General features: G+C 43.5%; 1 protein-coding gene and 1 long non-coding RNA gene across 4 annotated transcripts in view; one reads left to right on the top strand and one right to left on the bottom strand.

Moving 5' to 3' along the window:
- The window catches only part of Tmigd3 (transmembrane and immunoglobulin domain containing 3), a 51,060-nt gene extending 49,042 nt beyond the window's left edge, over positions 1–2,018 (bottom strand). For 2 of the 3 annotated variants that reach the window (XM_031375094.1, XM_031375093.1), the window contains exon 1: positions 1,867–2,005. The gene's annotated coding sequence lies outside the window, so the exon portion shown is untranslated. Of the gene's footprint in view, positions 1–1,866 lie in introns of all 3 variants that reach the window. The other variant, XM_031375095.1, reaches the window with a different exon arrangement.
- Positions 2,019–17,692: 15,674 nt separating this feature from the next.
- Positions 17,693–18,619, top strand: part of LOC116093575 — a 17,255-nt gene continuing 16,328 nt past the window's right edge. Inside the window, exon 1 of the long non-coding RNA XR_004119752.1 lies at positions 17,693–17,936. This is a non-coding gene — a long non-coding RNA (uncharacterized LOC116093575). The remainder of the gene's footprint in view (positions 17,937–18,619) is intronic.

Here is an 18,619-nt window from a genome sequence, read left to right as displayed (position 1 = left end):
CTGTCACTTCCTGAAGCTGTGTGCTAACAGGACCGACACTCCCACTCATGAGCAGTGCACCTCCTGCTTCCTAGAGCTTACAGCACGGTGGATCAAAAGTATTCGTGTCCTGTGAAGAATGCCTCCAACTGAAGGAGAATCAAGAGCAAATCCAAAAGGTGCTGGCTGTTGGACTCTGGAAAGCCAGTGGCCCGCTCCAGCCTCTGGCCATACAACAGCTTCATTGTACGAGGACAGATAACTTAACTGAGGCTTGCCCGCGAGCATATTTGAACTTGGACCTCCAGAGCAAGGGCTGGCAGCCAGCTTCCATGCCCAGACACACCCCCCTCCTCTCCTTCCTTCTCTTCTCCATCTTTGCAAGAGCACTTAGTTCCATTTAAGTCCGGGAGACCTGGCAAAAACAACACTCCAAACGCCACTTCCATTTATGGCAACGGGATCCTCTATGCCGAGTAGACACAGCTCGTCAGCTCCCAAGTCCTCTAGACTCTGTGCTTCAAGCATCTGTCTTCTCTGCTCACACCAGCCAAAGGGTTAGGCTTTTGGGGGTTTTGTCTTGTTTACTGTTTATTTATTTATTTTTAGGAGAATGACTTGTCAACATCAGCCAAGGAACAGCATTCAGGATTGCTACCACGAGAGTGATTTTAGCCAGGCACAGATCAGGTGACAAGACCAAGGAAGCACTCTGAGAAGGTAGTCCCCCACCCACCCCCCCACCCCCGGATAAGCCCTACCCTTGCCCTCCCTCCTTACTAGGTGTTGGCTTTATTAACATCTGCTATTTGGTGGACACAACTAAGTCCTGAACCGGGGGCAAAGAAGAACTTTTTTTTTTTTATCCTGCCCAGTCGACAGAGGCTGGTTAATCTCTTGGTCTTTGACTCTGAGTCATCTCTCACATCCCTCAGCCTGTCATTCCTTTTTGTCACTGGGGTCTGAATTCTTCGAGTGAGGTCATGTTTCAATTCTAACCTGCGGTTAGTTTTGGTCAGCTTGACACAAACATCAACTTACGTGGGAAGAAAGAATTACAACTAAGGGCCGGGTGGTGGTGGCGCCTTTAATTAACACCTTTAATCCCAGCACTTGGGAGGCAGACAGGTGGATTTCTGAGTTCGAGGCCAGCCTGGTCTACAGAGTGAGTTCCAGGACAACCAGGGATACACAGAAAAACTCTGTATTAAAAAACCAAAAAAAATAGAAGAAGAAGAAGAAGAAGAAGAAGAAGAAGAAGAAGAAGAAGAAGAAGAAGAAGAAGAAGAAGAAGAAGAAGAAGAATTACAACTAAGGAGTCGCCTCCAGCACATTGGCCTGTGGGCGTGTCTATAGGGGCATTTTCTTTGTTAATGATATCAATTATCATTGTGGGAGTGCCCAGCCCTTTGTGGGTGGTGCTACTCCTGGGCAGGTGGTCCTGGTTGCATAAGAAGCAGGATCCTTACAGGATTCCTCTGTGGTTTCCTTGGGATTGAACTCATGTCCTCAGGCTTAGGAACAAGTACCTTTACCTGCTGAGCCGTCTTAGTCAGGTCTTATTTTACCATAATTCTCCCCTTTCTCTCCCCTGCCCCTGCCCCCAATCTCTCTGACAAGCCCATAATGGATGGACTTGAACTCATGATTCGCTCTGCCTTGACTATCATGTGCTGGGATTACAGACGTATAACATGACAGATCCCAGTTCCACTCCTTCCTGGTAAAGTTAAACTAATCCCTCCAGGTCTAGGATCAGAGACCACTTACCCACTTTAAAATTCTTACTCTACAACATTGGAATAATGGCTTCTCCTAATTAATAATTCACTTCCAGTCCGAGACCGATCGAAGGGCTAAGCATCTTTGTTGACCAGCTCTGCTTACCTGGATTCTGAGCTTTTTGAGCACGAGGATCATACTTTGCTCACAAATGTCTCCTAGCACATTAACCTAACACGGAGCTCTCCACGTGTGCTTGAGGAAGTCTAGTTAAGCCCCTGAAGGCAAGCTGACACCCAGGAATTCTCCGGTGATGCGGGCTGCTTTGTCAGCAGCAATTATGACACAGGTGCCTGTCTGTGATCAATTATGATCACAGAGCAGGTTTTTAAAGGGGAAAATCAAAGCCGTGTTTGCCAAAAAGTCCATGTAGCGCCGTGAACCCTCTTACAGAAAACTGTCAGAAGGCTCTAGGCGCTTTGTGATGACTTGGAAAAAAATTAGAAAAAAAAGGCAATCTAAACTTACAGTGTCTAAAAGAGCAATTTCAAGAAAATCAGTTTTACTTCACCACAACTAAGGAAGGCATGTCTGATTTGGAATTTATAAATCTTAATAATAATAATTCTTTAAAAAAAAACTAGCTTGATAAGGGATATGAGTTACATGGGGTCCATGATAATCAGGGTAAAAATAGGAATGATCTTTATGACTTATTCAAGGTAATTCTTCTAACCATGTACCCTTACTGCTATTAAAGTCTTACCATTTTCTTTAAATGTTGAATATTAAAGTCTTCTTAAATTCTTTAATTAAAAAAAAAAAACCTTCAGACAACTTCTTTGTTAGTTCACGTGACATTTCCACAGTTTTTAAAAAAAGAGTGACTGGAGCCAAAAACTGAGCACACCTGGTTGATACTGGTAATTAAAAATTCACGTCTCGTGCTGAGGATGCAGCTCTGTTGGTAGAGTGCCTAGCATGCACAGAGCTCTGGATTTGATCTTTAGTACCACATGCACTACACATAGTAATACAGCCTATAGTTGTAGTGCTTAGGAGGTGGAAGAAGGAAGAACAAAAGTTCAAGGTCATCCTGTGTGGGACAGCGGACCATGCTAGGAAGCTTGGTATGGTAGAGCAGGTCTGAGACTCCAGCACTTGGGTACCCACACCTGAGACGGTAGGCACCTCCCTGCTCCCTTCCAGATTCTTGGCCTGGAACACATGTCCACACTTCTCATGTTGGTCACGTAGCCCAAATCTGAGTTCTCCATGCTAATAAGGTACCTAGAGGCCCTGAGGGTTTAGCCAATAAGCTTCCCTTCCTGGACATTCCTCCTGCAGAAGAAATTTAATCTCTGGCCCACCTTGAGAAGTTGGTACACATCCATTTTCCATGATGAACAGTCAATAAATAGTATGGATAAACATGGACTGTCTCTTCCATTGAAACCATGGTGGGGAGCATAGAGAAGGCCTTCACCTACAGACTGCAGCCTAAGTCTCCCGTATAAGGCCTCTCTGTGCTTCCAGACTACCATGGCTACCTTCACTGATGAGCTGAGCCCGAGTCCCCCACTTCCCCCACCCAGGTTCATCGTCATCGAAGTCATCCTCAGCACACGGGCCCCCAAGGCCCGTAGTAAAGTAAAGAAGTAAAATTGTCCAAAATCATGTCTCCAATCTAAACGCCCTGGAGAATGAAGAGGTCTTTGGCATTCCTCCAGGAAAAGGCTACTAAGCTACAGAAGAATCGGACTGTTGCCCAGTGGCCTTTGGAGGGCCTTGAACTTTACATAGATTTTTCTGAATACAAGTTCTGTGTGGTGAGCCGGCAAGAGGGGAATTTTCCAAGCCAACCCTGACAGTGCTATTCTGTAGAGACTGTTCATACATTCTGAGTCAATGTGCCTGATCCCCAGAGCACCATGGGGCCTCTCCCACTTGTCCTTCCTTTTGCCCATAGCAGCAACATTCACTCTTAAGTGGCAGTCCTCTGCCTGGGTGACTCCACCGTCTTTAAGTTCTGTTGAGTTTTACAGAAGTTATTTGTGTAACATCAATTGTGTTTATACACTGGCGGGGGGTGGGGGTGGGGAGAGGGACATGAAAACCCAGTGCCTGCCTTTGAAGAGCTACTGAAAACTGCCACGTAATATTTATTATCCACACAACACGGGGTGAGAGCTACAGAAATGAAAAGACGGGATGATCTTTTCGGAAACGAAGGCAGCTGGGAGAAAATGACATGTAACCTAATTCCTACAGGAGGAGCCAAGGAGAATGCGAGGCCTAGAAAACCAAGGGAGGTGTTCTCAGCAGTGAGAACCGGAGGCAGAGGCCCGGGGAGGCATGGAGAGGTAGCCATGATGCTATCCGGAAGTGGTTAGGCATGAGTGGAGAAGTTAGAAAGCAAGGGTCAGAAAGAGAAAAGGAAGGGGCACGGCAAGGAAGAACAACGCTGCAGACGTTACACACCGAGAACTTGAATCGCCTGAAACGGGGTGGGGATTAATTTGGTACAAAGTAGGGACTTGGTTAAAAAAAAAAAAAAAAAAAAGTCATTATTTGGTAACATAGGGAGTCATTTGATTAGCTTTCTATCAAACTTGTCTTTTAGTAGTTCATTACCAATAAAATTAGTATTTGCTTAATTTTAAAAGCTAGAAATACAACCACCTAAGAATGGAAACCCTGATAGCCAAAATAGTCCTTAAAAGGGAAAGAGAAACCTACAGGTTTCACAGTTCCTGATTTTCAGATGTTACTGCAAAGCTGTAGCCATCTGAACAATGGGGTGCTGGCATCAAGACGGACCTACGGACTGATGGGATACAACAGAGAGGCCAGAAACAGAGCATCATGTACACGGCCAAATTATGTTCAGTGACAGTACCAAGGACATTGAAAGGCAGGAGCAATTTTCAGCAGCATTAGAACAAGGAAGAATATTCTCAGCAAAAGTGAACTTGAATGCATTAAAGTCTGAAATGGAAGTGTGAGAACGTTAAATCCCTCACACGAGAAGAGGGAAAGCATCACTGGGCATTCAGTGACTTTTTTTTTTTAATATGACACATAAAGCATACACAACAAACCTAACGTGGATAAATGGCTCACTTCAAAATGTAAGCATCCACGTACAAAAGTACACTAGCAACCAAGGAAAAGAAGCGATGCACAGGCTAGAAGAAGCTATCTGCAGACCGTATACTTAGTCAAGGGCTAAGATCCCCAACTGAAAAGAAAGAAAAAGAAAAAGAAGAAAAAAGACCACCACCAACTTGACAACAATGGATCTGATTGGGAAATGGGCAGAGGACTGAAACTGACAATTCTCCAAAGAAAATTCACATTTGGGGCTAGAAGAAGTGTCTCACGTGGGCAAAAGCTCTTACTGTGTGATGCGTTTAAGTTCAATCCCCAGAAGCAGGATGCGGACGTAGAAAACTGATTCTTCAAAGTCATCTTTTGACCTCTACACCTGCACTGTGGTATATGTGTGCCCAATGCCCCACCCCCCATCAAACGCAGACACACAATTTTCATAAATAAGAATGAAAAAAATATGTACCCAATAGATGCTCGTATCATCAATCTAAAAGAAATACAGAGCAGACTCACAGAGTAAAACCTGCTATATAAATCAAATAAATAAGGGCCAGCAAGATGACATTTGCCACCAAGCCTTGTAAAATATTCTGGTAAATATGTGTAAGGTAATAATTAATCTTCGCTGTCAACTCAATTGGATTTAGAGTCACCTAGGAGACTGGTGAGGTATATCTCTGGCTGTGTCTAGGAGTGTATTTGCAGAGAGGATTGACGGGGGTGGGGGGAACTCATCCTGACAGCAAGTGGGACCATCCCACAAGCAGGGGCCTCCGACAGAATAAAAAGGAGAGAAGTGGACAGTCAGGTGGGTGCTATTGTGCCCTGTCTCTGCTTCCTGAGACTGAGTTGGCAAGCATTTCTTCCCTTGCTTTTGTATCTTGACATTTTACAAATAAGACACAGAGAAAGTAGAAGCTGCATGCACAGTTGGTGAGGATGCATAACTTGCTTTAGACACCAAGAACCTAGAGAGGCACTCTGAAGTATTAAGAATAGAATTGCTGTAGGATCCAACAATTCTACTCCTGGGAATAAGCCCAGAATAATTGCAAGTAGGAATTCAAATGGATTTGAGATCATGGTACAGACGGGAGGGATGGCTCATAAGAGGTACTCTTAGAAAGGACCTGAGTTTTATCCCCAATACCCACTGTCATTAGTTGCTAGCTCTGCCCCTTGGCATGTATAGGCCACAGCCCATAGCTGCTCTCCCTCTTAAGGCTTTCCCAACTTCAGAACTTGGCAAGCACTTAGTCCCTGGGGATACCACCCCAGCATAGCTGGAGACAATGAGGTACTGACAGTTTTGTGGGTTCTACATCCATCCCCTCTTCTGGACTGCTTGTCCTGCCAAACCTCACATTCTGGCACCAGACAAGGACAACACACGTCTAAGTCCTACAATACCAAATTTCAAGAGGTTTTGCTTCTTCGGTGTAATCCTGATAGGGAAAGTTTTGAACCTGCTAAGAATCCAGGAACCTTGAGGAAAAATGAGCTCTGTCAATGGGTTGGGTTAATTTATTCTCTGACTGTACTAGATTCAAAGGCATTTACAGTCCTGTTTCCAGTGGCAAAGGGGGCACTAATGTTGCAGTTTGCAGTGGTGGAAGACTGATGCCTTTGATCAAATGCCTGGAGACCAGGACGGGACAGCTTCTTCTTAAAAGAGACAGACCGTACGTGTGTCAGATCTTGTCAGCCAGATGGTCTCAGTGGCAACTACTCACCACCCTGATTGTAGCACAGAAACAGCCATAGACAATATGTATGTGGACGGACGTGGCCATGTTCCAATACAACTTTATTTTCAAAAATGGGAAGCAAGCCAGATCTGGCCCAGGAGGCATAGCTTGCAGACTGCTGCCATAGAAGGTAAAGCTGTGGAGGAAGAGGCTCTTGCTGCTGTCGCGTATTTTAGTGAAGATATGAACTGTAATGGGATTGATTAATCGCTTCTGAGCGTGCTAGAGAACTTGAGGCAGGAAAGTGATGAGATCGAGGTCCATCCATATAAGGAATCTCCCCTGTGAGTGAGAACCCCAGCCTGACAGATACAGTGAAGAAAGAAACGAAGTCAGCAGATAAAGTACAGGCTGGATAGAAAGAAACAATGTGTCCACCGAGGAGGCAACCCATAGCTGACCAAGTAGGAGGCATCTGAACGCAGATGTGTGTCATTTGGAAACCGCTCACATGCACATGAGCAATGGTCACTATCATAAGAACAGAAGAGAGACACAGGGGAAAAAAAGAGAGGAAAACAGTAGGTAAAGGCAGATCCTGGGGAGCCCAACCCAGGCAGGTGAGAAAGCACCCGTAAAAGAGCCTGAAGCTGAAAGACTTCTGTAGAGAAACAGCAACCAAAGAAGCTAAGTGACTGACAGAAAGCTGGCCGTGGTTTGGGCATGGTGGTTCACACCTATAACCTGAACACCAGGGAGGCTGAGGATTTTGAGTATGAGACCAGCTTAGGCTATTCAGAAAGACAAAACACGCGGACAAAGACTTCAACTATATGTGGAGGATGAGAAATGGGAATGAGTCAAAACTGAAAGAGATTTAAAAATACCCACTGCTTTCCTAAGGAACATCTGGAAGAGGAGAGCAAGATGGGGAACCTTGGGAGCTGTCTGTCAATAGGAACATCTGTCTGTCCACCAGCTCTCCCCTTTTTAGACAAGAGTACTGCTTTGCTTGGAGCTGTTTAACTTGGGGACAGCACAAAGAATTTAAAAAGTGTTCTTTTCCAGGAGTGTGGGAGGCTGTTCAGACTGAGGGGTGGAAACAGGAAGCCGGCTGATGCCTGCATTTCCTGCACGGGCCAGGGAGCAGTTCAGAGGGGAAGATGATAGGTGAGGAAGAGAGAGTTGTTTGGGAGTGGACACCAGAGTCCTGTAAGGGTGGGACATTTGGTTGGATGTCACACAGCCATGTGTGCGCCTTTTATCTTGTGGTAGGAGCTTTTCTCCAACATGTAAAACTTAAAAATATTGAACATGTGTTTACTTCTAGACCAGTGCTTTTCAACCCCTTTGGGAGGGTCGAACGGCCCTTTCATAGGGGTCTTATATTAGATATCCTGAGTATCAGATATTTACATTATGATTCATAATGGTAGAAAATTACAGTTATGAAGTAGCAACAAAATAATTTTATAGGTGTAGGGGTCACCACAACATGAGGAACTGTGTTAAAGGGTCATAGCATTAGGAAGGTTGGGAACCACTGTTCTAGACCATTCCCTTAGATTTAAAAATTGTTGTGTATATTTTTCCATAACCATATATAACAAATGAATAAACAATCTTTTTTTTCATGGTTTTTAGCATCTCTGAGAACATACTTTTAAATGCCTGATTCTCTGGGGACAAAGTTTAAACATTATGCTGAGAGCTAACCAGACCTGCATGGATACAACTGTATCCAGTCTTAGCAACTTGCTACTGGCATCTTACTGTGTACTTCATTGTAAAACTTCAAGGGTAAGGGTGGCAGCTCAGGCTTGCCATCCCAGTGCTTGGAAGGCTGAGGCAGGAGGATTGTCACGAGTTCAAGGCTAGCTTGGGTCGTACAGTGAGACTGTCTCAAGCAAACCAACCTGGTGGAAATTTGTTTTAGGACCAACACAGCCAGCCCTGCTGAGGTTCAGGTGCCTGGCTGTGTTGCTGCATGTCTGTCTACTCCCTCATAGAAGTCGTGAAAGCTATAATTTGGAAGGTGATGAGACAGGGACACCAAAGTCTACTTGTAGACACAGCAGAGGGGAGCGTTCTTTGATCCTACCATGAAACGCAGTTTATATGGACATTTTCACCCATAGACCAGAAAAGAGTGAACTACTGTGATTCATGGGAATTCAAATAGAGGTGCATTTTTTTAACCCTAAAATTAGAGGCAGGGGGAAGCTATCTAAAAGAAAAACCGAGTGAGTTTTTCGGTCGTTGTTGTTGCTGCTGCTGTTGTTATTGTTGTTGTTGTTTTGACTTTTTTTTTTCAAGGAGAGCCACTGCCAAAAGGCAAAACACAGAAACTATCTGTCTCAACATTCCACTATCTGGTCTCAACAAACCCCTTTCCTATCCATTTTCCACTCTGCAAGCACAGGCATTGTTTTGAAACAAATGTAATTGGGCCACATCTGTCTTCTGCTTAAAACTCCCAGACACCATGTCTTGATGTCTCAGTGCGTTAGGGAAATGAAGAGTGGTTCCACCTCATTAAAAGATTAGACACAGTCTTGAGGAGAGTGGGAAGTCCAAATTCTAGGTCTAGCCCTGAATTCTCATGAGGCATCCATCAGAGATCATAATTATCAGCCAAACACAGTCTTCCATTTGAACCTGCCACACTCAAAGTCAATTTGCCATTTGCCCTCAAAAGTCAAGATTCCCTTTCTAAATTTACTCTAACAGACGGCGATTCTCTAAACTACCTGTGTCAGAACCCTTGTGTTGATATATTCATTTTGTTGTTGTCTCCCTTTCTTGTCTTCAGACACTCTCACTATGTAGCCCACAGTAGCTTTGTCGTTCAGATTCTCATGTCTCGGTCTCTTGAGCAATGGGGTTATAGGCCTGTGCCACCAAAATTAAAATCAAAGCCAGGCCCACCTTGACTACAGAGTGGATTCTGGGCCAACGTGGGATACTTAGTGAAAGTGTCTGGAAAAGGTAGGGTCAGGGAAGCTGTGTGTGTAGCTCAGTGACAGAGTTCTTGCCCAGTATGTAAAGGTTCTGGATTTCAAGCCCTGATCTACAGATCCTGACTTATGGCTACCACACCTGTGGTATATTCCCTTACTGACTTGTGTGAGCTAATTTTGTTTTGTCATGTGCAAACACTTACTGTCTGTGTTGTGTTAATTTAGTGGTCAGGTAATGGGTGGACAAAGGTGTCTATAAATACCCTAAACAAAAGAATATCTCCCAGTCTGTTCAGAGGACTTTCATGTCTTTATTGAGGCATGCCTTCAGCTCCCAGCCAGGCAGTTTACAACCCTGTCTTCACTTCCTGTTCTACACTTGCTCCCCAGAGCACCTCACCCCGCCTTTCTTCCTGAGATATTTGGTTAAATATGTTGGCTTTTCCGACTGTCATCCATTGCCTCAAACATTTGCACCAGTTTCAATAAATGAACCTTGGCGGTGGCTTCAGGCTTGAGAAAAGCAAGGCCAGATAAACTGAGCCATGTGAGCTGATCCTGGAGGGAGTTACCAGAGTTCCAAGACTCACCAAATGAGGGCAAACAATAGCACTCATTATATTCTCTCTGCTACTGGTCTCAGCATTGAAGCTGTTATTCTCAGGGCCACCACTGGGTTGGGGAGATGAAGATGGAACTGTGGATAAGTTAAGAGAGCACCAAGGCTGAGAGGTGGCCACGAGAAGGACGCACAACTGGCACTAGCTCCTGGGAGGTCTTGGCTTCCATGGCTGGACTTGAGTGACAGTTTGGTAGTAGAGCCTGCACAGGGCTCTGGGTTCTGTTCCCATTCTGAACTGTTTGTTTTATTGTCTGGGGGTGTTGGCTTGCTTTTTGAGGTAAAGAGTCACAATGAAGCTCGCCGGGTTATATAATGAGTAGCCCAGGCTGGATTCAAACTCACAATTCTCTTGCCTCTGGGACTGTAGGCCTAATCTAGGACACCCAGATTCCTTTTTCTGATTTTAAGCAAAATGGAAGAGAGCTGGGTATAGAGCAGAAATGGGCATGACTGATGGGCATGCTTAAGCATACATACACTGATGCTGTATTCTCATATTCAAACACCCACCACTTACTGACCCCAGCCTTTGGGCATATTACCCCACCTTTTTATGCTGCCATTTCTAGTCTTTAATATGGGAACAGGTTATAATGATGCTGCTGATCTTACCAGAGTTGTAACTCTGCGTGGACTGTGGACAGTCAACAATATGTACTTAAAAGTTGCACTATTGCAAAATGGGTGTTTTATCCAGGTACTCGGACACTATTTTTTTGTACTGCTGGTATTGTACCAGAAACATTTTCTTTTACTGTTACTTGCTTTTTAAACTTTGTTTAGCCACTTAAAGAAAATCTGTTTATGGCACAATTTGCCTCAAATCCATTCCAAGTTGTATATTTGTTTTCCAATAAAAAAATTACAATATACCCCCCCCCAAAAAAAAGATAACAAGGCTAAGGGCCTTCGGACTCACACAGTCCAGAGAGTTTCACATCAGAAGTACCTTTTTTTATAAATCTCCCAAATTATGTAAACCCGTACACACATCTTTTCTTTGGCAAGAAAATGAAGGAAATATTCAAAAGTTAAAAAGTAAGTCTGTAACACAAGCCAGAAGGGCAGGGAAAATGCTAAAACTGCTATCCATTTTAGAATATTTTCTGGTCCATAGTGATCCAGAATTTTTTTTTTTCCTGAGAGACAGAATATTTTCAGACTCACACAATTTCAAAACCAATATTAGAGACTCAAACATTCATTCATCACCTGCAGAGGATTATATACTTGATGTTAAAAGAAAAATACCTATACCCTTAAAAGAATATACTGGGGGGAAATCATACATTAGTCATGGCACTTGGTACGGTGTCCACAAGACTTCTCTGTGAATTTTAAATACATGTGACACACATAAAATAGGAACCTGTATCCATATTTTCTTTATGCTCTGAAATACCCAAAGCAAGAATGCCCCAGGTTGATTCCACTCTCATGGCAAAAGTAAACAGAAACCCATTTGCTACTCAAGTTATTCAGAATGTCCACATAGTCCTGGAGGATATTAGTTCACAAACTAAACAAAACCACAAGAGAATATTCTGGGACACGGAGGAGAGAGATAGCACAATAGGCTGAAGAAACTTGACTTGCAAATACTTTACATGTAGGTATAAGTGACCATAGAATATTAAAATAAGGAAGAAAATAATTAAAAGTATGAGAAAATAACAAGGCTTTCAAACACTGCAAAATGTATGTGAAAGAAAACTCAAATGGAAAAAAAATACCTTACTAGAATTTAAAGCTCAATGGACACTGCTGGGGATACACTCTGGTGATTTGATTGCTTGCCTGGGTCGGGGAGGCTCCAGGGTTCAATCCACAACTTCAGTAGGCAAGTTAAATGGTAGACTGATTCAGAAGATGAATCCACGAATTGAAAAACAGAGCTGAAGAAATTACACAGAACTTGAGGCTGGTGAGATGGTTCAGTAGATTAAGGTGCCTGCTATCATGGTGACGTGAGTTCTAATTCAGGTCCCACATGGTGGAACAAGACAACTGATTTCCACAGTTGTTCCCTGACCAATACATGCACACTGTGGCATAAGTACACATACATGCTTACATACACACACACACACACACACACACACACAGGAACAATACTAGACACTAATGCCTATTTAGAGAATTTGGATCTTGCACAATCCAAACAAAGGCACTATGAAAAGCAATATGGCAGTTTCTCTCAAAACAAAGCTATCATGTGACCTCATCTATCTTCTTCTGTGTATCTATCATGCATCTTCTGTGTATCTATCATGCATCTTCTGTGTATCGATCATGCATCTTCTGTGTATCGATCATGCATCTTCTGTGTATCTATCATGCATCTTCTGTGTATCTATCATGCATCTTCTGTGTATCTATCATGCATCTTCTGTGTATCTATCATGCAAGTGGAACCTTGAGTAGGATTCACATTTGTTGCTGCATTATCCACAACAGCCAAAAGATGCCATCAACCTAGGGTTTAATGCCAGATAAATAGATAGGCAAAATGGTCTATGCAGAATGGAATATGGTCAAACCTTTAAAAGAATATTTTTACAGATTTTCAGGAAAGAATGCTAAGTGAAATGATTCATTCCCCAATGGACAAATACCGCTTGATAGCACTCCACAATTACCTAGAGCTGTTAAGTTCACAAAGGCAGGAGGTCAAGTGATGATCACCAGGGGCTAGAGACAGAAGGAAGAAGGAATTGTTTAAGGAGCAGGGTTTATTCTGGAAAGACAAAACAAACAAACAAACAAAACAAAAACAAAAACAAAAAAAAAACGTTGTTGGGATGGATGATGGTGATTCTTGTATAATGTGGACATTCAAAATGTCACTGGACTGTCCACTTAAAAACCGCTAGAATGGCAGAAGATGTGTCATGAGGAAGGAAGGGAGGGAGGGAGGGAGGGAGGGAAGGAGGAAGGAAGGAAGGAAGGAAGGAAGGAAGGAAGGAATGAAGGAAGGAAAAAAGGAAGGGGAAACTTCTTTGGAAAGTTATGTCAAATGATGTTTTGCTGTGGCACACAGGTGAAAGGATGTCTTGCTAAAGCAAACACGTGAAAGACTCTTTTCCTGAACCAGACACAGGCAAAAGGATGTTTGGATATAACAAACGTGTGAAAGGACCAGGGATAAAGGAGTATAAATATGACCTCACAGACAGTGGGAGATGAGCACTGAGCATTGGCTTGGTTTGCTCTGCCTCACAATTCTTCACTAAAGACAGGCATGTATTGTAATGCTGCCATAGAGAGAGATTCACCCAAGAACTGCTCATGAGGTTCCTGTGGCAGCTTGCCACTTCTGAGGCCTCACCTTAGGCAGGTTGGTGAGCCTGCTGGTTTCTTCAGGATTGAACTACAGCTGCCTGGTGACTGCTAGCTGAAAGGACTGGACAGTGGCTGCTGAGCTGTACTTGGTGTTTGCTACAGGGCTGAGCTGCTGCCAAAGAAGATCAAGCTCGCCCCAAAGAACTAGTGCTGAACAGATCCACTCCCCCATCTCCTAATAACTTTTCTCTTCCACTACCTCTGGGTGGTGGGCTAGAGGAGAGGTTGAACCCTTATTAAAAGTATGTTGTGAAAAGTTTATGCTTACAAAGGAAGGAAGGAAGGAAGGAAGGAAGGAAGGAAGGAAGGAAGGAAGGAATAAAAGAAGGAAGGAAGGAAAGAAGGAAGAAAAGAAGGAAGGCAGGCAGGCAGAGGTGGTGGGCAGCGTACAAACTAAAAGCTGGTGCACCTATATTAATATCTGGCCAAACAACTTTATGGATATAAATGAGACTGCATAACCATTTCCTTTTCCTAAAGATACATAAACTTCTAAACTATTATATAGCCAATAACAGCTATAAACTATATAAAGTTAAAAAAGATAGAATGATATAACAGATTAAATAGCAGTAACAATTTATAGCATACAAACTTCATTAATTGACATAACAGCTGTCCAAAATATCAATAAGGGATTAATTCAAACAACGTAAGTTTCAAACTGACTGTATAGAAACATGGTCTTTGCTCATGAAGATTACTCTTAACACAAACTGGAACATGTTTGTGCACATACTAGATCATCCATTATGTTCTAGGGTGCTCAGATCAGTCCCCACTAATCAAGTTATCGTAACACAAAACAAGCTACACATCAGTTGTTTTCAGGATGAACATAGATTCATTTAGACAAAGTGAGCAAGGGCTCATAAGAGTGGAAGGCCTCCGAGGGATAAATACCACCCACATCACATTTTATAGGTCTGTGTACAAGGAGCCTTACAAGTGGGGAGAGGCTGGGTGATTATTGGATTGACTCTTGTGTATATCTTGGGACTCTGGACAGTGGTATTTCCACAATGCTGAAGCACACTGTCCTCATGTTAAGATTTGTTGTCACATCAAACACAGAATCCAAAATAAACCCTCAGAATAGCCTAGATTTTCACATAACACCCCTTTGCTGAACATTTCTTAGTAACAGCCCTTGCACTGAAAAAGCGAAGACTACAATTTAAGGGGTGAGGCTGACAGAGGTGTCTAGCATTCTCTCACCACATTTAATCACGTGAGAGTCATAAAAGACGATGGTCCCACCCCTACCAGGCCCCGCCTTGTCCTCCCAACCTCCCAGCTGAACTAGCAAAGAGAATGAAGACAGAAGTTGATGGTGCTGATTTCATTTCCTGTTTCAGATTCCTTGGACCCTGGGGCCGGGTGCAGATATGCCGTGGGTTCTTAACAAACACTTAGGAAGATGAATAAATGGTTTGTCCTGAAGAGAATGAAAGAAGACCCTGGTACGGTACAACTTACCTAAGAGACACTGTTGGTTGCCTTAGAGGCCTAGGAGGATGAACTATAACTAGCCAACTTCCCTGCATCCTCTCAAACCCTTGTCAAGTTCTTTCTTCCTGCCTTGGGGCACATGACCCAATTATCTCCAGTTTATGTACCTCCTTCAAAGACTATGCACATCTCTTACTAGTCTAGAAGTAAGATAAATGCTGTCACCTTGAACACCTGTCCTCTACTAGGTTGGATTTAGGTAAATTTGAAATGCATCCAGGGAACTTTTCAAAAATGTCCTGGAAACTGTGTTACACTACTACATCTGTCCCTGTGGCCCCAAACTGTCTTATCAACATTTCAAGACTAATACTGCCAATGTTCCTTTTCGAGACTAATACTGCCAATGTTCCTTCTCTACATAAACCCACTGCCTATTTCAAATGTGATTTATCACTTGCCAAACCAAGAAAATAAAGTACCTTTTTACTGCTGTTTAAGTCTCTGCCTGGGTTAGGGAAGCCATAAACCTTTCTGCTTGCATTGACAGCCTAGAGACTACTGCCAGGTTTGGCTTGGAGTCACTTTGCTTTCTTAGTTTTATTTCTATTTCCCAATCAGAAATTTGAGGAAAACCTAATTCTAGCATTATCCAGCTCTATGCTAGTAGCTCTTGTTAATAAGGGATCGTTGGTTAGTGTCTTACTATGTGCCAGGTCTAGGTCAGTTCTTCAGATGTATTGAATACATCTTTGAATTCTTGAACTACCACTTTGCAAAGGATATTATCATGTCGATATTATAGATGAGAGGGTTAACACTGAGAGAGTGAGCAATCTAACTGAAGTCCTACAGCACTAGTAAGGAACCAAGCTGTAAACATAGTGCCAAATGATTTAGCAGATAGCTTGCAGTTTCAAGAAAGGAAAGATTTAAGAAATAATTGGCACACAGGATTCATTGAGATACTGAGCTATAGCTCCTTTAATCATAAATTATAATGGTTCCCACAGGTTGAGATTTGATTTTCTGAACCTTGAGGGACATTCAGGAGGAAAGAGCCTGAGTTCTACCACAAAATAAAAGTTTACCAGAGCCCTGGGTTATAGGCAATCAATAAATCCAACGATTAAAGGCAGAAGGTGGGCAGACAAGACAACTCGTGGAAAATGCTTCCCATAACTTATGTTTGTTAAGCACTGGCTGGTTCACAGGCTTTCACATGCATCATGTCAGGTTGTCTTCACTGTCTTGTGAATAGAATTAGCAGAGAGCACTGAGCACTGAGGAAGGAGCTTGCCCTTGTACTGAGTAGCCAACACACAGCGTCTGGTCTCCTGCTCCTGAGCTCTCTGTATCATCTCAATGCCTCTCAAGGCTTAGAAGGAGCTAACTCCAGTGTGGCTCCTCTGTATGAGGGCTTTCCTACTTGCCCTTCCTGTTCAGTGGGTCCTGCTGACCTTCTGCAGGTCTATCTGGGCATCTTTGACAACTGCCATGGAAGCTTGCAGCAGCCACATTCCATCCCTGCAACCCTTCTCTCGAGAACCAGGCACACGTTGGCTGTGGGAGCAGAGGATCAGACACACTCGGGCTTTCCAGGCCGTTTGAATGCCGTGAAACTTTAAATGAGAGAAATAGTGAAACCCGGCTCAGACTCTGAGAATCTTGTCTTTTTGCCTTTCTCTCCAAGCATCCTAGATAGGTTAACTTTCTTGCTCTCAATCAGTATTTATTGAGCATATATTTATTAGGTGTCAGGCACTGCATTAGGAGAGTATATCACCAAACACAACGGGAGAGTCTTCTCTCAGGAAGCTTGTGTTCTAGTGGGTAGATCAGATCAATAAAGCAACGTTCCAGAAGATGATGGGAACCCTGCTTTAAAAAGGAGTGACCAAGTGAGAAAAGAAGAGGTTCTGTGTGCTTTCTTTAGGAAGCTCTCAAGGAAGAAGGTTTTAGTGAGGTGCCAGTGGCAATAAGAGAACCCAACATACCAACACACCCTTACTGGAAGGGCTCTTTCCAGAAAGTGCACATGGTGGGAAGACCCCGGGGTTAGCTCAGACTTAACGTTATTCAAGGACTAGAAAGGAGTCCAATGTGTTGGGAGCAGAGAACAAAGGGGAGTGTGGTAGGAGATGAGGTCAGAGCGAGCGAGGGCCCTGATCTTGCAGGACTGTATCGCTCCACAGAGGAGAGTTGTTTAGGCATTCAGACTCCTTCACACAAACAAACCAAGCAAATATTTTAGGCCTGAATTGTTGGGTGCTGATGATACAGAAATGAATTACACAAAGTCTTCATTGTCAAGAAGCTCAGGCTCTAACAAGAAACAAAGGCAAGTGAGCGGGCAGCTGCACCACAGCGCAGTAAAGTACAGTGATCAGGTTAAGCATAGGGCGCTGGGGCGAAAGACAAGAGTGCTTCATACAGGCCGGGGAGTGTCAGAGAAAGTGACATCCAAATCTGATAATCAAGATGGTTGACAGAAGAAGACGGTCAAGTCTCACTGCCTTACTTTGATCCCAGGGAACCAGATGGCAGGAAAACAAACAAACAAACAAACAAACAAAAACTGACTCTGGCAAGTGGTTTTTTGGCCTCCAAATATATCTCCCCCCAAATAAATGAATATAATTTTTAAAAATGAAGAAAAACGTGGCCATAGTCCAATAGAGCTCTTAAGGGTGTGAAAGTGAATGACTGAAGAAGTTCAACACGATTTCCTCACGGTCTGAAACGTCAGGAGGGCTTCATCTACTTTCTATTTGGGAGCAAATGAGATTTTTGTTGTTATTTTATAATGCTTACCCTCTTTTAACTTACTAAAATGTCCCTACCAGACAATGTATAGTAAAATAAACACGTGGCTCACATCCTATTTCTATTGGGCAGCACAGATTCAAGCAGGAAGTGTAAGGTCCAACCGGGCCTATGGAAGCCTGTGTGCTTTGCTGGTTACTAGGCAGACGGCAGAAAGAGCCACCTTTGAAACACAAGGACCAGCTCAGAGCAACTTGAGGAGCAGCAAGCAGAAGCAGCTGAGGAAGAAAGGTGAGTTTGCACAAAACACAACAGAATCTAAGCTTCGACTTGGGTATGACCAGGAAACCACTAAGGGTGTGGAGCACTGGAAGCCACCCAATCATCTGGAGTGGCTTAAAGAGGCCATTGTGGTTATCACATGAAGCCTCAACTGAAGACAGGCGAGTTCAGAAGGAAAAAAAGACCAGTTAGTGCTGCATATAAAAATGAGGCAAACGTCCAGGACAGTGATGGATGAGGAGGGAGAAGTCGGCAAACAGCAGATGTTAATGAGGCAAGGTTAGTTAGCTTCCAAACAGTAATGAGGAACAAACTAAAGGAGGGAGGGGGGCAATAACTTAAACTAATAACTACTGCGCCAGGCTCTGAGGAACAAATGAACCTCCAAACAATACATCCAGGCAAATGGCTGAGCTCCTACAGGACTGCAGGGTGCTAAGAGGCCATTCCCTCCGTCTCTATAAAGATGAGGAGTGATCATTAATGGGAAGAAAAGTTCCCTGGGACCACACTGGGCATCTCATTGTCATTAATTAATGTGATTTTTTTTGGAAGTCAATATGGTACACAGCTCCAACATTTTCACTTCCTGAGCTCAAAGGACAGCTAAGCAGCAGGTTATAGCTCCACAAAAAATGGTCAGGGAAGGAGGAAGGTGAGAGAGAGAGAGAGAGAGAGAGAGAGAGAGAGAG

Source organism: Mastomys coucha, unplaced genomic scaffold, assembly GCF_008632895.1.
Source record: "Mastomys coucha isolate ucsf_1 unplaced genomic scaffold, UCSF_Mcou_1 pScaffold16, whole genome shotgun sequence".
Taxonomy (NCBI): domain Eukaryota; kingdom Metazoa; phylum Chordata; class Mammalia; order Rodentia; family Muridae; genus Mastomys; species Mastomys coucha.
This window is presented reverse-complemented; position numbering and strand designations above follow the sequence as displayed.